Here is a 16802-nt window from a genome sequence, read left to right as displayed (position 1 = left end):
CCTGGTACTCAGTAGGTATCCAGTGAAGGCTTGTTTTTTGTTTGTTTTTTTTTTGAGAGAGAGTGAGTGGGGAAAGGGGGAGCAGAGGGAGAGGGAGAGAGAGAATCCCAGGCAGTCCTCACGCCCAGTGCAGAGCCTGACACGGGGTTTCATCTCACAACCCTGAGATCACGACCTGAGCTGAAATCAAGAATTAGATGCTTAACCAACCGAGCCACCCAGGCACCCCCTCTTTTTTTTTTTTTTTATGAGAGAGACTTAAGCGTGTTAAATGCTGCTAGGAAGGAGCCAGCAGAAACACGTAGAGGAAAAGGTGGGAATGAAGGGCTCAACCCACCTATCATTCCTCCATTTAAGAAGTATTACTGTGGCTCAGTCGGTTAAGTGTCTGCCTTCGGCTCAGGTTATGATCCCAGGGTCCTGTCTTGAGTCCCACATCGGGCTCCTTGCTCAGCAGGGAAGCCTGCTTCTCCCTCTGCCTGCCACTCCCCCTGCTTGTTCTCGCTCTCTCGCTCTCTCTCTCCCTTTCTCTCTCTCTCTGACAAGTAAAGAAATAAAATCTTAAAAAAAAAAAAAGTATTACCAAGCACCTGCTCTGTGCCAGGCATTTTGAAAAGGGCTGACAAGGTCCTTGCTTTTTTTTTTTTTTTTTTAAGATTTTATTTATTTATTTGACAGAGAAAGACATAGTGAGAGCAGGAACACAAGCAGGGGGTGTGGGAGAGGGAGAAGCAGGCTTCCCGCCGAGCAGGGAGCCCAATGCGGGGCTCGATCCCAGGACCCTGGGATCATGACCTGAGCCAAAGGCAGCCGCTTAACGACAGCCACCCAGATGCCCCAAGGTCCTTGCTTTTATGGAACTTACTTTCTAGGGAGGGAGGTAAGGAATAAGTAAACGATAATTTCAGCTAATGGTAAGTGCGGATGAAGAAATAAAATGGGGTGATGTGCTAATGGAGGGGTGCAACTTGAGAAAGGATGTAGCAAGATTTAGGGTGCTGTAAGGGGCAGGGATGCTAGATTTCCTGGGGGAGCTGAGCCATCAGGGGAGAGCCAGGGTTCAGCGAGGGAGGCCTTGGTATGGGGGAAGGAAATGGTCTGAAAAGAGGAGGAAGGACCTGGGGAGTTTGCCAATGAGAGGGGCTAGTTCCAGAGACCTGTTGGTGAGGACACAGAGTATTAGAGGGTGGATGACCTTGGGGTTACCCTTTGGGTTGTGACCAACAGGTCAATTGCTAACTCCACATTTGGCCCTGGGCAACCCTCAGGTGCTCAGACTCAACATTGCCAACCACAAACATCTCCTTTCCACCAATTCTGCTTCCAGTGTCCCAGTCTCAAGGGCGGAACCACCACTCCTGGTCCCAATGACTGGCAGCCTCAGTTGTGATGGGTCGCTCCTCTCTTCCCTCTGAGACAGGACTGGGCCAGAAGATCCAGCAAGAGCCAGAGGGCTCCCAAACCAGTCCCTCCTGCTCTGCTGCCCCGTATCTTCCCGTTGTTTCTGCTCCTCCTCCAGGGAGCCATTTGCACCTCCTCACCTCCCTAGGCTCATACTCCTCTCCACTGCTCCCCCGGCCTATAGGGAGCTCCTGGAACAATGAGAAGATTGGAAGGGAGAACCAATCGACTGGGGAGGCTGGAGTCCCAGGATCCCAAGTGTGGCCTTGCGTTACAGTCGGGAATGAGAGCCTAGTGAGGGTAACAGAGGCAGGGGTGAGGGCTCTGCCTGCCTGCCTCGGTCCTCACTTCCTGGCATCATTTCCCCTGGGGCTGATGCCTGCTCCCGCCAGGGTCCCTGCTTTCTTCTCTGCCTGGGCCCCAGACGCCCTCCAGAGTGAGCCTGTTCTGTCCACCTCTATATAGCCTGTGAACTGTGTTCAGGGGGTGGGCAATTATCCTGGAAGAAACGGGAACCCCCAGGGACAACTCCATTAGGAACTGCCACAGGTCAGACCAGGGTTCTGGTGGGGTGTTTGAGGGGCAGGATGGGGGAGAAGTGTGTGAGGAGGTCCGATCAGAGCCTGGTCCCCTGCCCACCTGCAGGCGTGGGCTCCTCTTCAAGCTGGTCTCTGCCCAAGCCTCTTCCTCTGCATTGCCTGAGGCACGAGGGCTTTTGTCTCCAGGAAGTCCAGGTAGGGCCAAGAACTAGGTGGGAGGAGTTTGGCTTCTGCGCCGTGCAGGGTCATGCTGGCTTCGGCCCCTTGATGCGCCAGCTGTGGGAGGGCGCTCGAGCATATAGCTGGCCAGTCAGCAGGCAGGGCCCTCGAGGAAACAGTTGCTCTATCCACACAGGTTCCCTGATGCCTGGGGTAGGTTGGCTGCTGGTACTCCTGCTGGCCCTGCTGGGGGCTGCCCTGCTCTTCTGGCAGCATGTTCCAGCACGAAGCAAGATCCCCGGGGCACAGAAGCGTAGGGGGTGGCACTGCAGCAGTTGGAGGCCCTGGCCCAGCGTCTCCGGCAGCAGGTGAGCGGACGCCTCTCCCGGAGGCCCCCCAGCCCTCCATCCCAATAGGCGGGTCTCACCTCAGGACCACTGCCCCATCCCCTTCAGAAGACAAGGAGCCTGGGGCGGCGGACAGCCCCCTACCCCCAGCTCTCCCCATGCTGGCTTTTTGTATTGCTGTCAGTTCCTCCTCCATCCATGTACTTCCAACCCAATGAGATTGGGGGCCGTGGGTTTTCTTTGTTCTCCCAGTGCCCGCACGGGACTCAGTAACGTGGCGGGTGTTCACTCGAGCTTTTTGTTGAAATAAGATAGGCGCCCCAGGGGGGCGCCTGGGTGGCTCAGTGGTTAAGCGGCTGCCTTCGGCTCAGGTCATGATCCCAGAGTCCTGGGATCGAGCCCTGCATTGGGCTCCCTGCCCAGTGGGAAGCCTGCTTCTCCCTCTCCCACTCCCCCAGCTTGTGTTCCCTCTCTCTCTCTCTGTCAATTAAATAAATAAATAAAATCTTAAAAAAAAAAAGGAAAAGAAAAGAAATAAGATAAACTGATGGAAGCAATTGGAGGCAGGAGGTCTTCTTTCAGGTCTCTTTTAGCCCCTGAGTACTCCCACACCCCACTGACACAGGAACCCGGGTCTACACGTTCTCCTTCCCATCCCCCTGCCACCGGGTTCTGCAAATGTTTGAGAGCACCTGATACATGCAAAGCACAGGGTGGTCACTGGAGATGGGGTCCTCCCAGGAAGCTCTGTGTCTTAAAAGGGACTTTTGACAGCTTAGGTGGGGACATTTCAAGGCACTGGGTCAATCATCGCGGCTGGGCTGGGACTTGAAGGTGAAGGGACTGAGCTGTGGGTGTCGCAGCAGAACCTGCCTAGAGTAGCAGAGAGCAGGGTGGGAAGGAGAGGCAGCCCACCTTCCATTGTGTTTGAGGTCTGCTGTGGGGCCTGGAAGACGTGACAGCCCCTTCCTGGGCTCCCCAACTGCCCTACGAGGGGTGGGCTCATGGTATCTTAGGGTCCCCAACTGTGGTTGATGGTGGCAGACTCCCTGGGAGCTCTGGGAGTGGGGGCTGGGGATAATGCCTGAGGTGCTATCCCCATGCTCTGGAGCTCCTGAATGTCCTCTGCCGTCCCCTGGATGGTGATTGATGGCCCCAAGGGGCAGCTTCTCTGCCCGAGCTGCTGCAGTTCCTGAGAATGTGTATTAATATTAATTGGGGCTAATTAGTTGGATAAATCAATCTGCCCCCAGAGAGCAGCTGCCCCTCCCTGGTTGGTGAGCAAGAAATCTGAGCTAACGGGGTTGCTGTGGTGAATCAGTGTGATGGAGAGGATTCGTGTGCGTGTGTGTGTGTGTGTCTGTGTGTGCATGCACGTGCACGGTGGTGTATTTGGGTTCCTTCACTGCACACACCAGAACCTGCTTATGGGTGCCTCCTGCTGGCTTGTTATTGTGTGCTGGTTGAGTGGTGTGCCTGGCTGTGTGCTGCTTGTGTTTGGTTATGGGCTTGTGGTGTGTGTGCCTGGCTGGGTGTGTATGTGTTGTGTTACAGATGCGAGTGTGTACATCTAGACATGTGTGGCTGGTTTGGGTCTGAATGTTTGGTTGAGCATGTGCCTGTGTGGTCAGGTGTCTGACGTGTGAGGACATCTGCTTCTGTGTAGGTCTGGGCATCTGCTTGGTATATGTGTGGGCATCTGGTATGTAGAGCTCTTGGGCTGGGTACCTGGTGGGGGTGGTGTGTGTCTGCTTGGCTGGAGGAGTGGAAGGGGTGAGGTCGTCCCTGGTGTCTCCAGCTTTCCCCCAAGGCTACAGACCTCTTGGCATTCAGTACCTTATTCTCTTCCCAACAAAGCTACACAGGTCCATCCTGGGCACCTTCCCCTCTGCCAAGGATACCCTCAAGGCCTCAGGTGTCCAGCTTTATGTCCCAGGGAGGTAGGAGGCTGAGACATAGGTCAAACCCTGGCAGGGTTCAAACAAATCCAATTCAGTTCAACTTAGCAACATCTTATAAAGGGCTCCTCTGGTCTTGCCTTTTGCTGGGCCTTGGGGACAGATTCATAATCAGGATGAATCTGACATCTGACTTCAACTTGCCTTAAAGATGCTCCCGGTCTGAGTGTAGCATGGTGTGTGCATGCAAACTGTGTGTGCATGCAGAGCTATGCAAACTGTGATGGGAGGCAGCTCAGCTGAGTGTGGTGAGGGCCAAATGCCCATGGAACTATGGGACCCGGCAGGAAGGGCTTTGGTCCATCTGGAGAGGGTTGGGTGGGGAAGGCTTCATGGAGCTGAGCCTTACAGGATGTGTAGGAGTTTTCCAAAAGGAGGAAGGAAGAGGAAAGACAGTTCTGGAGAGAGAAAAGCCTGAGATAAGGCAGTGTTTCTGTAGAGCACATAGAAAATAATACTCAGAGTCCACCGGGGTAAATGGACAAGCTGCTCATGGCTGAAGGCTGCTGGCTAGGAAGCTCTGGTCACCTCAGGAGGACATAAGCCCCCCTGACGGTTAAGGTTTTGACGATATTAAACATGTTTCACAACTGCTTTGGAAACATTAATAATACATCAATTAACTAACAACTTTAAAATATATTTTCTTTGATTTTTAAACCATGATAGGAGGCAGCACCAGTGAGTGTGGAGAAGGCCAGATGGGGCTGTGGAGCCGTGGGACGTGGCAGGAGGGGGATTTGTTCTAAACCAAAGTATATGTTAAAATGACTTGAAAGTGAAATAAGTTGAGGCTCAGTTCTTCTATCAACTTATCCTAATAATTTCCAAGTGATCTGTTAATTTATAGAAAACTTGTGGGGATCTTTTGATGTGGCTCACATCTTCGGAAGATTTCCCTATCTTTCAAAGCTCTCCCAATAAACCAAGAGTCATTAGGTGACTTGTAGTCTCATTAAATAGAAACTTTCTGTCGACATCATTGATGTCACTCCTTGTATTGAGTCCTTGCTTCGCTTCTGCCAAACCTGTAGCAATTATACTCACAATCCTCTAGCTGTTCTAATGCTGAGATTCTATTAATCAAGCATCTCTGTTGTCAGCTAAGTCATAAACATTATTATTAGAATGCCATCATAAGGGACACCTGGGTGGCTCAGTCGGCTAAGCGGCTGCCTTCGGCTCAGGTCATGGTCTCAGGGTCCTGGGATCGAGCCCCACATCGGGCTCCTTGCTCAGCAGGGAGCCTGCTTCTCCCTCTGCCTGCCGCTCCCTCTGCTTGGGCTCTTGCTCTCTCTCTCTCTCTCTCTCACTCTCTCTCTGGAAATAAATAAATAAAATCTTAAAAAAAAATAGTCTATCTTAAAAAAATAAAAAAGAGTCGTCCAACCAACTACACCACCCAGGTGCCCCTGATGCATCTATTTTTTAAAAAAACTCCTTTGTGCCTTAACATCCTCATCTCTACAATGGGGTGATGATTATAATTATAGTACTCGAGCGAGTTCATAATGTTTACAGTGGTGCCTGGTACACAGCAAGCACTACCCAAGTGAGACCTTTCACTTTATTTTTTATTTTTATTTTTTATTAACATATAATGTATTATTTGTTTCAGGGGTAAGGTCTGTGATTCATCAGTCTTACACGATTCACTAGCTCTCACTGTAGTAATGATAAAACTAATGTTATCCTTGCTGGGCAGGCGTTTGGTGAGTTTCGATGAATTTGTTCTATTACGGAAGGGACACTAACTGGGCTGGTGGCTGTATTACTGGGCCCGTGGCAGCCCCGCCCAGCCCACCAAGTCACTGGAGTGCCTGCCATGCCAGCAAAGGGGCAGTCCCAGCAGCCGCCTCCAGTGGCCATGAGCTCCCTCTGCTTGCTCTCCCCAGCTCCCTGAGAGGCTTCCATTTTTACAAGTGGCCATGTGAGGACAACTGCAGGGGAGCGGTAACCTCAGGGGTCCAGATGGATACTGGGCACTTGCCCAGAGGGGTGTCATCTCTCCAGGTAGATATGTAGGAATTGGGGGCTGACAGGTAGTCTTGGGGTGTGCCTGGGGGTCAGCATGTGCTGGGATGGTCCCTGGAGGGTCCTACTGGGGCTCCTTAGGGCTGGGGGGAGCAGGGCAAGCGATGAGCTCAAGCTGGCTCTTCAGAGTCCTTGAGGGAATCAGGGGCTGTGCCTTGAGGGTCCCTGCTGGGCCGGGCATTAACCTTTTACCTGCTGGACTGTGAAGAGAGGGCAGAGTCCCATGGCAGGGGCTAGGGCAGCTGGGGGTGGTGGGAAACCTGTGGGAGTGGCTTTTTGCTAAGTGACTCAGAAGGATTTCCTTTTAGCCACAATGCAGCCATTGAGGTGCATTCTAGCCAGTTGCCCACTCTATTCTAGAGGGATCCATGTCTGGGCCCTTCTGAAAGTCCTTGAGGCATACAGGTGGGGGAGTTCTGAGCTCAGGCACTAAGATGCCCTTCCCCAGGTCAGATCACCAGGAATGGGAAGGCTGGATAAGAAGGAAAGTTGGGATGTTGGGGTGCCCCCCTGAAGGCAAACCCTACAGAGATGAACCTCACTTCCATAACCCCTGAGTCCCAAAACATGCAGATAGAGTCACGCCCACTGCCGTTGTGCCCCTTCTGGGTAGCAACACAAGGGGGCAGGCCTTCCTCTGTGCCCATGGGCACTGGGGAGGCAGAGACATAGGGAACATCCAGGACTTTCATGCCAACCTGGAGACCGATCAGGAAATGTTCTTCATGCTAAGGATGAGTCCAGGAGCGTGTGCAACACATGGATGGGTGTGCAACTGCGTATCAGGTGGGGTGTGGGGAGGTGATGTTGAGTGTGTGCGAGTGGACTGGAGCGAATCAGTCATTGACCTCTGACCTCCCATCTCCACAGGAACCCTCCCTGAACCCCAAGGCCATCCTGGAGCTGCCCCTGGAGAGTCTGGCCCAGAAGCTGCAGGATGAAGAGCTCAGTCTGGAGAGCATCCTCTCTAGCTACTTAGAGGAGGTGGGGGTTGGGTCAGGAGTGGGGTGGGGGCTGTCACCTGTTGTCTTCCTCACAAGACGTGGGGGCCGGTGTAACATCATGGCGCTATAGCTGGCTTGGGAGGGGGGTACATGCCACAGTCATTGGTCATTTCTATTCTGCTCTGAGTCAGGGTGGTGGGTGACTGAGTACCCCATGTCTGGCTTCAACCTGAGCCCCTTATCTGGTCTCCTTCAATGTTGCTCAGGCCCTGAAGGTACATAAGAAGGTAAACTGCCTGATGGATTTCCTGGGCGAGCGTGAGGAGGAACTGCAGGCATTGAAGAAGCTCAAGAAGACTGAGAGAGGCCTTCTCTATGGGGTCCCCATCAGCCTCAAGGACACCTATGACTGCAAGGTGGGCCGGGTTCACATGCGTACACGTATGTGTGTGTGCCCATACGTCACTGAGCCTGTGAGCCTCTGAGTGTGTGACATTGGGCGAGTTATGTAATCAAGGATGCACAACTAGAAAGTGGCAGCTGGGAGCTGAACCCAGTAGTCTGGCTCTGACCCACCATGGTCTTCTGCCACTCGGGTGAATTCTCCTAAGGGGGCAGCACGTGTGTCTCAGAGGCCGTGGCAATGCGTGGAGTGGGAGCAGAGTGAGGAGGAGAGTCTGTCCACTGGGTGGTTGCATCCTGACCTCTGTGGGCTAATGTCACTTCCTTGCAGGGCCATGACTCTGTGTGTGGCCTGGCTCAGTTCCTGGAGAAGCCCACGGCCAAGGATGGGGTCATTGTGAAAGTGCTCAAGGCTCAGGGAGCTATTCCCTTCGTTAAGACCATCATCCCCCAGACACTGCTCAGGTCTCTGAAGTGGGTGGGCGGGGCTGGGTTTGGAGGTGGGCCCAGCACTGACAGCAACGTAAAGGCCTGACTCAGGGCAGAGGGTGAGCTGAGGGCCAGTCAAGCAGACCGTGAGGACCGAGGTTCTTGGGCAAGTCTTTCCTGCCCCCTGAGCCTCGGTTTCCTCATCTTATAATGTGTGGGTGGACTTCATCGTCTCTCCAGGCCCTCAGGCTCTGGGGTTCTGAAGAGTTTCATCTTTGTGTTTATCCTAGCTTTTCCCTCCTCTCCCATAGCATTCAGCGTGCCTACTTTTGTGAGGAACCTGTTCCCAATTCTGATAGCAGGGCTGGGGGCTCCTGTCCTTAAGTTAGGAGTTGTGGTTGGTGTCCACTCTTGGTCTTCCTTGTGGCAGTGGGCCCTCACCTCAGCCGTAAAGGAGACCAGGAGGGCTCAGCCCTGGGGAGGAGCATGCGAGCCAAAGCAGGCCCGGGGTTGACTCCTGAGGGGGTCAGTCTCTACACGGGGAGGGACGTTTCCCCAGTTAAACTTTCACCTCCCAGCCCCTTTTCTTCTGTTTCCGTCAGCTTTTATTGCAGTAACCCCATCTATGGACGGACCCTGAACCCTCTGAACTTAAAGAAGACACGTGGGGGCTCCTCAGGGGGTGAGGGAGTCATGCTGGCTCAAGGGGGTTCCATCCTGGGCATGGGGTCCGACACTGCTGGCGGCATCTGCATACCAGCCAGCTTTTGTGGGGTCTGTGGCTTCCAGACCACGGGATACTGCCTCAGGTACTTGGTGCTGGTGATGGGGGCGGGGGGCTAAGCCCAGCCTAGAGGAACAGAAGTCTGGGGGAGTAGAGGGGCCTGCTTGGCACATCAACTCTTATCCACTCACCTCAGTACTAGGGGAAGTGGCTAAAGTTAGGAGGGCTTCAAATACTCCTGCTTCAGCCCCAGATCAGCACACCATGTCTGGTATAGGTGGCAGTAGAAAAGACCTTCTACTCATTCATTAATTCATTTGTTCATTAATTCATTTGTCTTTACATCTACCCATCTACCTACCTGTTCCCTTAGTCACTCATTGGTCCATCCATTTTCCCAGCTATCCATCATTTGCCTATTCATCCACCTATGCAATCACAATCCCGGTCTCTATCCATCAATCAATTTCACTATTCATCCACCATTTAATTTATCTAACAAATATTTATTGAGTGTTTACTTTGTGACTGACACTGTACTAGGTACTTGGGATATATCGGTAAATAAAAGGACAAATATCCCAGCCCTTGACAAATTTATACACATTCTTCCTTTCATTCGTTAATTCATTCACTCATCCATTTATCTCCCCATCCATCCACTGCCTCTGTTCCTTCATCACCTATCTTTCAGCCTCCCACTCCCCCCCGCCGAGTACCTACACTGTGGTGGCCCTTGTGCTGGGGACACAGAACACTCTCAGACCTAGTACCTGCCCTTGTTGTGCTATTAGACATGCAAATGGCTGAGTCAGAAAGTGATGGGGCTCTAAGAGAGGGTCAAAGCTTGTGGGAATTCACAGGATGAAGCTGACCTTTTCTTCAACAGAGATTTATTAAAAGCCTAGACTTTAAACTTTCAGAAGCAGGGCAAGGGAAGGAAAGGCTTCCTGGAAGAGGCAGAATCTCAGCTTGGCTTTGAAGGATGGATATGCAGAGATGGCGTAGATTCTAGAAGGCTGTAAACTGTGAGCAACTTACTTTGCCTGGAGTAATATGTGTGTGTGGAAGGTCTAGAAGGGGATGCTGTGGAAGGAGCTGATACTCCAGAGCCTTGAAGGCAGTCAAAGAGATCAGACTTAATGCTGTGGGCAGTAGGGGTCACGACAGGGTTGAAGCAGCTCCTCTTGCTGGGTGCTGGTTCCTGGGGGAGTGCTTGGCTGGCTGCTACTAAAGCCTCGGCTCTCAGGCCGGTCCCTTCAAGTGCTGAGCGGGACTCTGGGTGGGCGGGGTTGTGCAGCTACTCTGGAATCGCCTCTGCTGTGGGTCAAGAAAGTCAAGAAATCAGGTAAGCTGGGCGCCTGGGTGGCTCAGATGGTTAAGCGTCTGCCTTCGGCTCAGGTCATGATCCCAGGGTCCTGGGATCGAGTCCTGCATCAGGCTCCCTGCTCCCTGGGAGCCTGCTTCTCCCTCTGCTTCTCTCTCTCTCTCTCTCTCCCTCTGTCTCTCATGAATAAATAAATAAAATCTTTGGGGAAAAAAAAAAGAAATCAGGTAAGCTGACGGTGCCCGTGGCTACACCCATTCAAAGATAACCTGTCCGCCTTCCTCCCAAGGACATTTCACTCAGCCCCTATCTCAGATTAGCCCCACCGGTGATAAAGCAATCTGAAGGGATAGCATGGCTCCCACCTGGCCTCCCCCCAAGTCCAGTGAGAAGTGCTTCCTACTATCTAGCCTTAGTCTCTCCTACTTGTCTCTTGATGTTCTGCCCCAGCTAAGATTCTCCTGTCAGGCACCGGAGATGCTTTGGCTGGTGTGCCAACTCTGCCTGTCCCCAACCCCTGACCCAGGTTGGTCCCAGGACCCTTTGACCCTGATCATGGTCTTGGGCCCCACCCTCTGAGGCCAGGCCGTGGGGGTCCCCAGAGCAGAAGGGATGAGTAGAGGCAAATACTTTCTGTTCAGTGACTACAGTGGGTGGCCCCATAGCCCGGGATGTGGAGAGCCTGGTGCTGTGTATGCGAGCCCTGCTAAGTGAAGACATGCACCGATTGGACCCCGCTGTGCCTTTCATGCCCTTCAGGGAGGAGGTGAGCTGGTTGCGGAGCAGGCCTGGAGGACTCCCACCTCTCCGCTCCTTTCTTTCCTCGTTGACATGTCTACCATCTGACCATCTTCTATGAAGACCGCTTTTCCCAGCCCAGGGTACAGTGACCAAGAAGCCCACATGTTCAGTCATATTCACTTCCCATCTCTGCTGGACAACAGCTGCTTTGGCCTCTCAGCTCCTTGGACCCATAGCTAATACTGCCCCCAGAGAGGGACTCCATCGTCATAGTCCCAACACACACACAGACATGACATTCAGCAAGTATGGTTTAGAGAGTCTCCCCATCCATCCACTCATCTAGCCACTATCTGGTTAAGCTGGGCTTCCAGTCCTCTAGGTAACCTCGGCCAAGTCACATCTCTTTTTAGGCCCCAGTCTCCCCAGTGGTATAATAAAGAGGTTGGATCAGAAGATTGCTCCAGGCCCTGCCAGCTTTGGCAGGCTTCATTTATTCAATAGTTTATTCAACATTTATTGGTACCTACTATGTGCAGGCTCTTTGTAGTTCATCCTAATACTCACTCTATAGAATGAGCATTGTGCTTCTCATTTACAGGCAAGGAAACTGAGGGGAAATGAAATGACTTGCCTATGATCACATAGCTAGTAACTGGCAGAGTTGGGCCTTGAACCCAGCCCTATCTGCTCTAGAACCCTCTCCATAGGGAAAGTCTCTGTCTACCATTCAGTCGATGTCTACTCATCTGATCTCTACACACATCCTAATACAATCAACCTGTGATCATTTTCTGTCACCCATTATTTGCCTCTACTAATTTCTCCATCTCCATCCTCTCCTGGCTGTTTTTTAGCTTAAGGGTCTTCGTGTCTCTTCACCTACTTACTTACCTGCCCCCCCCCAACTCCAACCGCCCGTTCTTCCACCCACCCATCCATCCATTTGATCCTCTGCCCACCCATCCACTCACCGTCTCATACACACGCCCACCCACTCATTCATGAATCTATCTACCATCTCTCTGCCTATCTACCGCAACCCCTCAGTCATGTCCTCATCCATTTGCCCTTCCAGGGGTTTCTCCAGAGGACCTAGAGCCTGGAAAGTGCAGAGAGAGGCTCCAAGGGGGTCTTAGGGAGTTTCTGTAGATTCCCCTGGGTTGAAGACAGCTGGGGCCCAAGGTCCCAGTCTGGCTCTTGAAGAGGCCTCAGTGTCTTCTGAGACCCGCCAGCTCTTCTTGCCCGCAGGTATGCTCCAGTAACCAGCCCCTTCGAATGGGCTACTGTGAATCAGATGGCTTCGCCCAGCCAACTCCTAGCATGGCCAGGGCCATGAAGCTCGCCTCCAGGCTGCTCCAGGCTGCAGGAGGACATCAGGTAGGCTTGCTTAGCCTGGACTGGGAGGGAAGCCATACTGGTGAGGATGTTGGGCTGGGCCATTCTTGGAGAGGAAGGAAGTTATATCTGAGTCTGAGCTGCTAACATCACTGTGTTTCCCCTAAGTTTCCTGGAGAAAACTGATGGACTGCAGGTGGGGGCAGGGTGGGCCCATCCTGTGAGGAAGGCATCAAGGTTTTGCAGTTTCCCCCTTCAGGGATGGGGACTCAGGGACTCACTCCCATAATTCTTATAGCCTGGGTTTCTGTTGCGTCTATCAAATGGCTGTGAGGAGATTCCTGTCCTCAAAATCACCTTCCTCCCCCAACCGCTGCCTCCCACACCCATTGGCTTGTCCTGGTCCTGCCTCCCCTTTGAGAATTGCTGGTTGGCGACATATGTAATCTTGCACCAGCCTCATAACCCCCCCGAGCCTCAGTTTTCTACCACACGGGGCGGCTGTGAAGGTTAAATGAGCTCACATATGTGAAACACATGGCCTGGGGCAGGATCACAGTGGAGCAGGCAGGAAATGAGGGTTGCTTGAATGCCATGGCGTCTCCGTGGGGGGTGAGGGAGTGTCATGGCCGCGGAGGGGCTCAGGTGGATGGAGACGATGGTGATGTGCTATCCTCTCTTTAAATCCTGAGGGATGCAGAGAATCCCGGGCGGAGTGGGAAGCGCTCCAGGCCCTGACTCAGCCTCTGTCTCCCAGGTCATCCCCTTCTCCATCCCCCGTATAGAGTATGCTGTCGAGCACCTGCTCATGGGAGGTCTGTTTGCTGGTGGAGGGGCCACCCTTCTGGAGAAGCTGTGCGTTTGTCAGGACTCAGATGTAGGGCATGGGGCTGGGGACAGGCCTGGTGGTGACCCGAGCCCTAGGAAGGGACTGTGTGGGCCTGGGCTGGTGGGATGCCTCTGGTTAATTGTGTGACCTTAAACAGCAAGTCAGCAACCCGGTCCCCGTCTTCAGGATGTGTGTGTTCCAGGGGTGGTGCTGGTGGGAAAAGAAGTGTTTCTTTGGGTCACACCTCCTTCCATGGCTTCCCTCTGGAGTGGGAGTTGGGTGGGCACGAGAGCCAGTCGATGGCTGAAACGCTGTGACTGACCGGATACGTGTCTGTGGTTCCTCAGTGAGGGGGACATTGTGGACCCTTGCATAAAGACAGTGATCAGCATGCGCCGCCTGCCGGACCCTCTCAAGAGTTTCTTGGCCTATATCCTGAAGTACGCAGTGAGTGCGGGCCGAAGGTGGGGGAGGCACGCAGGAGGGGAGAAGCCCTCAGAAGAGAAGGACTCAGAATGAGGCCCAGAGAGTAGGGGGGGCTCAGAGAAGAGGAACTGAAAAGGCTGATGGGGCCAAAAGAAAGCAGTGCTTTTAGAGAGAGGGGTGCATCTCCGAAAGAGGAAGGGGTTTTAGAGAGGGGGTGGGGGCCTCGAGGGGGCTAAAGGCTTGCGGAGGAGTAGAGGCTTCTGCAGAGTTGCTTTCTCTGGACCCTAATTCTGGGCAGACTGGTGTTGCCCTGTGGTTTCCGAGTGGGTCTCTCCTTCTCTCCTCATCTCTAGGAGCCCTGAGCTAGCCAGAAGTTGAAAGAGATTCGTGGAATGGGGTGAGTGCTAGTCTCCTCAGGTGAAGCTCCCAGGCATCTTCTACGGGGTGGGGGGAATTAAGTAAGGGCCACGTGGCTAGAGTTGGCATCCACTGGGGGCAAGGGCTGTTTAGACTTTGGGATCTAATTAGGTTTTTAGGGTTATATCTGACACTGGTTAAATTTAGGCTTTTGAGTGGGGTTGAGATTGGGGCTACTTTGGGGCTGGGGTTTGATTTGGAGTTAAGCTCTGAGCTCAGGCTAGAATTAGCTTAGGCTGGGGTAAAGGTTGGGCCTGAGTTGAGATTGGGTTTGGGTTTGGGTTGGGGTTAAGGTTGGAATTGGGGCTGGAGTAGCCCGAGGGCTGACCGGGGGCCTCAGGTTAGGGGAAGAACCTGTGGTTTTGCGGGGAGCTTGTGAGTCCCTGTGGCTGGTGGGTGGGGCATTGACCAGAGGCTGTGGACTCTTGGGAGCACTGGACAGGCAAGGTGTTTTGGTCAGTGAACAAGACACAGGGTCATTCCCAGCCCATCAGCTGATTTGCAGCTTGCACGGAGACTAGGCTCTAGCTCTTGGTTGTAATGTCCCAATTTGTATAAAAGGGAGTCCTCCCATGCTGACCTTTGGACTTCTGTGTCTTCTTTATTCCCCCAGGACTCCCAAAAAACTGTGGGAACATCACACAGCAGTGGAGGTGATGTGTGCCTGAAGAGACCTCAAGGGACTGCTGGAGCAGGGGCAGCAGAGACCTGGGTGGTGACAGGACTGGCCAGATTGGGGGTGGGCTACACCTGGATGGGGAGGTCTGGGGACATGGGAGGCTAATTTAGTCCATCTCTTTGGGGCCAGGATGATACGTTGTTCCCAAATAATTGCAGCCGGAGACTCCTCTTCCCATCCTTTCACCTCAGCCCCCGGGAAGGCCCTGACCCCTCCTCCCGTGCCCCAGATATCTTAGGGCACATCTCACAGCCTGGGAATTCTTCCTGATGTTGAATGCCACTGGGCCTGGCAGCACCTGACCTTGCCTTGCAAACAGTGACTTCTGCTGGTCTTACCCCTCCCACCCCGTCCCTGTTCCTGCAGGAGCATCAGCAGGAGTTCATAGCCAAGTGGAGGTCCTCGGACCTGGATGTTCTGCTGACACCACCGCTAACCCCTGCCTTCTCTACAGACCATTCTAGCATGGCATTAGGTGAGACGAACCTGGGTCCTGATGGGGTTGAGACCCAGAGCCCAGGACTTCAGAGTCCTGCCACAGCTTCTGTGGCCTTGACCTCTGTTACCATTCACTATTGGAAAAAAAAAATTTCTTAAATTGAGGTAAAATTCAGATAACATAAATTCACTATTTTAAAGTGTACAATTCCGTGGTTTTGAATGTATTTAGAATGCTGTGCAACTACCACCGGTATCTAATTCCAGAACATTTCCGTTATCTTGAAAATAAACCCTGTACCTGTGAGCGGACACTCCCAATTTCCATTCACTTTTAAAATGAATTTTATTGAGGGCCGCCTGACTGGCTCAGTCAGTAGAGCATGGGACTCTGGATCTTAGGGTCATGAGTTCAAGCCCCCCTGTTGGGCATGGAGCTTACTTAAAAAAGGAAAAAAATGAACTTTACTGAAATATAATTCTCATGCAGTGAAACCCACCAACTTTCAGAGTGTAATTTGATAAATTTTAACAAATGCATACAATTGTGTAACTACCGCCACAATAAAAAGATAGACTATTTTTATCACCCACCAAATTTCCCTGATGGCCCTTTGCAGTTCTCCCTATCCTTGCAAACTGCAACCACTGGGCTGCTTTTTGTCACTATAGTTTTGCTTTTTCTGGGATTTCACGTAAATGGAATCAGAAGGAAGGAGGCTTTTGGGTCTGGCTTCTTCCACTTAGCGTATGCATTCACCCTTAACGGACTTCCTGCTGCCCCACTTTAAAAGGTGGCTTTGGCCTAGCCCCCCTGAAATGAAGCCTCGGCACAAGGCAGTTTCTGGGCCAATGCTGGGGCCCCTGCCCAGCACAGGAGCAGGTCTCAGAGGTGTCATCAGTGCAGAATGAAAACCCACCTCAAGCCTGGACTCCTCTTCCCTGGGTCCCCCCACAGTGGCTGCCCAAATGCACATCCCACACCTGGCCCTGCATCAATGTCCTCTGCTGACATCACTGCCCCTTCTTTGTCACTCATTCCCTGCAAACAGGTGGCTGCTGCAGGGGAGCTGCCTTTTTAACTCAGGGTTGCCCTCCCTGCACGCTTCAGCCATCCTCAGCCGTGTGGTCTGTGAAAAACCAGCTAACTTGTCAACCACCTCCGTTTCCTCATTGTACACAGGGAAGAGTCAAGTCCGCCTCCCAGGGGTGGAGAGGACTCAAGGAATCAGTAACAGAGAGAGGCCAGCACAGTGCCTGGCACTGAGGAAGGCTTCGATAGCATCCATCCTCTCCTTCCCTCCACTGTGGGGCGAGCAGGAGGCGGTGGTCAGGTGGATTCCCGGTCCCAGACGGGCAACGTTGCAAGCCCAGAGGGCTGCAGTTCCGAGAAGGACCCCGAGGGGGCGCTCACCCAACACTCTTCCCCACCTGCCTCTTTCGTCCCCTGACCTGGGCTGGCCGGGATCTTCCTACGGATGTCTCCTCCTACTGGAGCCTGTACAATGTCCTGAACTTCGCCGCTGGCGTGGTGCCGGTCACCGCGGTGACGCTGCAGGACGAGGAGGAACTGGCCTTCTACAAGGGATACTACGGAGACAGTTCTGACAAATCTTTCTGGGAGGTCAGTTTCCCCCTCCATACCTCTCCCCCAGGGGCACAAGCCAGGA

General features: G+C 53.0%; 1 long non-coding RNA gene across 2 annotated transcripts; it reads left to right on the top strand.

Annotated features, from left to right (window-relative positions):
* Window positions 1–753: 753 nt before the first annotated feature.
* Window positions 754–16505, top strand: LOC112812023 (uncharacterized). 2 transcript variants are annotated; one of them, XR_012381239.1, is made up of 11 exons: window positions 754–2467; window positions 7309–7422; window positions 7649–7798; window positions 8816–9022; window positions 10906–11030; window positions 12257–12385; window positions 13520–13619; window positions 13952–13995; window positions 14629–14668; window positions 15061–15169; window positions 16316–16505. It is a non-coding gene; the product is annotated as an uncharacterized lncRNA (long non-coding RNA). The 2 variants fall into 2 exon arrangements; XR_003205193.2 differs by lacking the exon at window positions 16316–16505 and having other exon boundaries at window positions 15061–15340.
* The last annotated feature ends 297 nt before the right edge of the window (window positions 16506–16802 follow it).

This window comes from Callorhinus ursinus, unplaced genomic scaffold (assembly GCF_003265705.2).
Source record: "Callorhinus ursinus isolate GAN/ISIS: 27379988/994484 unplaced genomic scaffold, GSC_fseal_2.0 scaffold18, whole genome shotgun sequence".
Lineage (NCBI taxonomy): Eukaryota > Metazoa > Chordata > Mammalia > Carnivora > Otariidae > Callorhinus > Callorhinus ursinus.
Note: the sequence above shows the minus strand (reverse complement) of the source record. Positions and strands in the feature narration are given on the sequence as shown.